Source organism: Stegostoma tigrinum, chromosome 16 (assembly GCF_030684315.1).
Source record: "Stegostoma tigrinum isolate sSteTig4 chromosome 16, sSteTig4.hap1, whole genome shotgun sequence".
Taxonomy (NCBI): Eukaryota; Metazoa; Chordata; class Chondrichthyes; order Orectolobiformes; family Stegostomatidae; genus Stegostoma; species Stegostoma tigrinum.
In genome coordinates this window covers 66214043-66219292 of record NC_081369.1, presented here as the reverse complement: position 1 = coordinate 66219292, position 5250 = coordinate 66214043, and the positions used below count along the sequence as shown (strand labels likewise).

At 48.7% G+C, this 5250-nt stretch overlaps 1 non-coding gene across 1 annotated transcript; it reads left to right on the top strand.

Annotated features, from left to right (window-relative positions):
- Positions 1-1565: 1565 nt before the first annotated feature.
- On the top strand, positions 1566-1639 carry trnat-agu (transfer RNA threonine (anticodon AGU)). Its single transcript has one exon. It is a non-coding gene; the product is annotated as a tRNA-Thr (tRNA).
- Positions 1640-5250: the final 3611 nt, after the last annotated feature.

Genomic DNA, 5250 nt, shown 5'->3' with positions numbered 1-5250 from the left:
ACAGCAGGCCAGGGCAGCATCAGAGGAGCAGGAAGGCTGACGTTTCGGGTCTAGACCCTTCTTCAGAAAAAGAAAGGTGATGTGTTGGCCTTTATTGCAATGGTAGTAGAGAATGGGAATGAAGTCTTGTTATAATTGTACAGAGTTTTAGTGAGACTACATCTGCGTGCAGCTTTGGGCTTCCACGCATAAGGAAGGAAGGAAGGACAAATGTACATTGAACAATCCCGAGAAGGTGCACTGGATTGATTTCTTGGATGTGAGGGTTGTCCTATGAGGAAAAATTAAGTGGAATTCCCTTATATTCCTTAATGTTTAAAAGAATAAAGGCTAATCTAACTCGATAAAGTAAAATTAAACAGCGAGAGGTTTCTACTCCCTTGGAGACTCTCGCACAGTACTTCCCAAATGCTTTCCCATTGCAATCCTATTCCAGGCCTTAAAAGTTATTGTGACTGCTGTAAGCACTGTGGAAACGAGGACCTGGTACAGCAGGAGGACTGTAACTTGGTCTGAACTCCATAACAATCAACATTACCTTGTATTTCACAACCCCCAAACATTTAGCTCATGAGCCCATTTTGGAAACTCCTAGCCTTGAGATACAGGTTACAAGCTTCAGGATAAGGGGTCAGCCATTTAGGTTTGAGGTGAGGAGAATTTTTTTCACCCAATCTATGTGAGAAGGAGGCAATTTCAAAGTTTGCAAATGACTTTAAACATGGAAGAATTGTAAACTGTGAGGACAGTGTAGAACTCCAAAAGGACATTGACAAATTGGTGGAGCTGGTGGACCAGTGGCAGATGAGGATTGATGCATAGGAGTGTGAAGTAATGTATGTTGGCAGGTAAAACATTGAAAGACAACATAAGTAGGGGCTAAATTCTAAAGAGGCACAGAAGCTGAGGGAGCTGGGTGTATATGTACACAGATTGTTGATGTTGGTGGGACAAGTAGAGAGAACTGGGTCAGGCACAATAGGCCAAATAACCTCCTATTGCATTTTAACAAATCTGTGATTCTAAGGGTTGTGAGTCTTTTAAATGATCAACTCAAGTAGATTTTAAAAAGATATTTAAGAAAGACATTGATGGAGAATTGGTGAACCGCTGACTCTGAGGATGAGTGGGTAGAGTGTGGGGGAATTGGAGTTTGAGTATGATGGCAGAGCAGGTTCGAGGAGCTGCCCCTGTTCCTGCTCTTGTAATGGGTCAGAGCTGGGGATGTTGGGAGAGGATACACAACAGGAGACTGTGTAGATGGGCCAAATGTCTGGATTTTCTTGGAACCATATCACAAGGAACTATTTCATCTGGGATGAATAACCCATTGGCCCACCCATTATCTCTGTGCCCCATGAGCCCTCCATCACTGCCTCTCCCATTCCCCCCACCTTGGACCATAACCCTCACTCCTGAACCCAGTTCCACTTCAGCTGTGCCCACCCACCTCACACCATGTCGTTGCGCGCAGGCGCGCTCTCAGCTTTTGCGCGGTGAATGGAAAAGCGGCAGTGCGCAGGCGCGCTGAGCCTAAAAGCGCCGATTCCGGAGCAGCGCTCGGCGGCGCCGTGGCTTAGTTGGTTAAAGCGCCTGTCTAGTAAACAGGAGATCCTGGGTTCGAATCCCAGCGGTGCCTTTTTTACCCGGCCCTTCACTCTCAATCTTTTTCCAACCCTCCACATTCTGTGATAATGGGAACTGCAGATGCTGGAGAATCCAAGATAATAAAATGTGAGGCTTGGTCTGCTGTGTTCATCCAGCCCCACATTTTATTACCTCCACATTCTGTGTCTGGCTCAGATTGTCAGATTGCATTTTCAACAGCATTGGCCACAACTTCACCACATCCCGTGCATTGAAAAAGCCCACTGTATTGGAGGTGTGCTCACTGTTATACACAGCATCCAGAAATCAGCAACAAACAAATCTGTCTCCATCTCAGGTAACCAGCTAGAAACCGATACCCACTTCAAGCCCACCCACTCCCACAGCTACCTAGAATACACCTCCTCCCACCCACCCTCCTGCAAAAATTCCATCCCCTATTCCCAATTCCTCCACCTCTGCCGCATCTGCTCCCACGATGAGGCATTCCACTCCCGCACATCCCAGTTGTCCACGTTCTTCAAGGACCGCAACTTTCCCCCCACAGTGGTCGAGAACGCCCTTGACCGCGTCTCCCACATTTCCCGCACCTCATCCCTCACACCCTGACCCCACAGTCACCACCAAAACAGAATCTCCCTTGTCCCCATGTACCACCCCACCAACCTCCGGATCCAACGCATCAACCTCTGACACTTCCACCATCTACAATCCACCATCTACAAGCCGACCCCACCACCAAAGATATTTTTCCCTTCCCACCCTTATCTGCCTTCCGGGGAGACCACTCTCTCCGTGACTCCCTTGTCCGCTCCTCACTCCCCTCCAACCCCACCACACTCGGCACCTTCCCCTGCAACCGCAGGAAGTGCTACACTTGACCCCACACCTCCTCCCTCACCCCTATCCCAGGCCCCAAGATGACTTTCCATGTTAAGCAGATGTTCACCTGCACATCTGCCAATGTAGTATACTGTATCCACTGTACCCGGTGTGGCTTCCTCTACATTGGGGAAGCCAAGCGGAGGCTTGGGGATCACTTTGCAGAACGCCTCCGCTCGGTTCGCAATAAACAACTGCACCTCCCAGTCGCAAACCATTTCAACTTCCCCTCCCATTCTTTAGATGACATGTCCATCATGGGCCTCCTGCAGTGCTACAATGATGCCACCCGAAGGTTGCAGGAACAGCAAGTCATATTCCGCTTGGGAACGCTGCAGCCCAATGACATCAATGTAGACTTCACACGCTTCAAAATCTCCCCTTCCCCCACTGCATTCCAAAATCAGCCCAGTTCTTCCCCTCCCCCCACTGCATCACACAACCAGCCCAGCTCATCCCCTCTCTCCACCGCATCCCAAAACCAGCCCAGCTTGTCTCTGCCTCCCTAACCTGTTCTTCCTCTCACCTATCCCCTCCTCCCACCTCAAGCCGCACCCCCATTCCTTCCTACTAACCTCATCCCACCTCCTTGACCTGTCTGTCATCTCTGGACTGACCTATCCCCTCCCTACCTCCCTACCTACACTCACCTTTACTGGCTCCATCCCCGCCTCTTTGACCTGTCTGCCTCCTGTCCACCTATCTTCTCCTCTATCCATCTTCTATCAGCCTCCCTCTCTCTCCCTATTTATTTCAGAACCCCCTTCCCCTGCCCCATTTCTGAAGAAGGGTCTAGACACAAAACGTTAGCTTTCCTGCTCCTCTGATGCTGCTGAGCCTGCTGTGTTCATCCAGCTCTACACCTTGTTATCTCAGATTCTCCAGCATCTGCAGTTCCTACTGTCTCTTCCCAACATTACCGCCTTCCCTGATGACTGTCTGAGACTGAACTAAACTTTGTTGTATTTGTCCCTGAGGCAATCTTCTTACGAGAGACCGACTCCATTGCCATTCCATCCAGTTCCATAAGATCATCCAACTTCACTCTATCTCAGCAGGCTAGGCAGCATTTGGAGGGAAGGAGAATTCAATGTTTTGGCTATTACCCTTCTTCAGGGCTGGATGTGGTGGTAGGGGAGCTGCATATAAAAGGGAGGGGGGTGAGGGGTTGGAGGCAGAATGTGGTGATAGGCCACCTCCACCTCCTTAATCTGTAGCTCCCTCTACCTCCACATGTAGTCCTGAAGAAGGGTAATACCCAAAACATTGACTTCTCCTTCCCTCCAGATTCTGTCTGGCTCCCTTTGTTCTTCCAGCCTCCTGTTTGTCCACCTTGGATTCCAGCATCTGGAGTTTTTTTCATCTCCACTCAGTTTCAGCTCATCAGCTGCTGAAACCCTCACCCACGTCTCCTTTCCTCTGGACTTGCCTATTTTAACATGCTCCTGGCTGGTTCTGCCCTCCGTAAATTGGAGGCAGATTCCACTCTGCTGCCACCCCTCTGATTGTTGTTTTATACTCCCTCCAGATGGAATCAATGCCACTGAGCAGATTTTGTTCCCAGAAATAGCAACAGAAGTAGAATCAATCATAAATGTTGTATCAAACCAGAAGTATGGGGTGAGGTGGGGCCGGGGGGCGAATGATGGAGGTGGGCTGCACAGGCAGGGTTTCACATTGCTAGCACCTTCCACCCTGTAACCGGTACCACTATCACTCATCACTGTGTGGAATCGATCCCATTTGATCCCTTTGTCAAAGCACTGCAACCTCATTGAAGGGCTGAAAGGAGAAGGGAACCTCATTGAAACAAATAAACACGAATGGACAGGCTGGATGCAGCAATGATATTTCCTGGCACTCGGTACAGACCATGGTGTGAGAAGGCATCCAGAACAAGGTGTCACACACTTAGGATGCTCCATTGCCCATTTCTTCACTCAGATGGTAGTCAAACTGTGGAGGCCAACTCACTGAATATATTCGATAAATAAATAGGTTGATTCCTTGAGGCTGAGGTGCAGTGCGGTATGGGGAGAGAGCAGGAGGATGGCATTCAGGTAGAGGATCAGCCATGATAATGTTGATTGGTGGTGTGAGCTCAATGGGCCTTCTTTCTTCTGCTTCTACTTTCCATGTTTCTAAATCAAAATGAACACTCATTGCCAACTCCACAGGACAACAGGGGCCAGCCAATGTGACCCTGTGTTAGTCATGCCCAAACAGGACAAAGTGCAAGTGTTTTGAATTGTATTAATTAAGGTTCAGTGTGTTCATGTATGGGTGCGGAGAACACACTGTAAAATCACTGGCCAGGTTGCCCTTGATAGATCCAGGCAGTGGGAGATAAAACTTTAAAATGGTCTGAACAGGAGTTCCATTTTAAGTTGAACAAGCTAGATGGTTGAGGGTTGGTCTAACCCAACTGCCTGTTCGTCTTTCAAGTTATGGCCTTTTCTCTGGAGATGGAGCACACAATGTCAAGCACCATGTTTAATACCTGTTACCACCGGTGTGCGCCACAGGGGTGAGACCGCATCAGCTGTGAAAATTAGATTTGAATGGTGTAGTGAATGTAAAGAGGTCAGTAGGTGGATGTCATAGAATGAGTTCCCTGCTTGGGGCTGTTAATCTGGTCCAATCAGGGTGCCCTGGCTGACAGATATAAACAAGAGTGTCAGAGGTTCTGTACCATCTGAGTCAAGGATTCTCTTTGTGTAAATAAAGGGCAGTTTGATGATGGTATACTGGCCTCTGTGG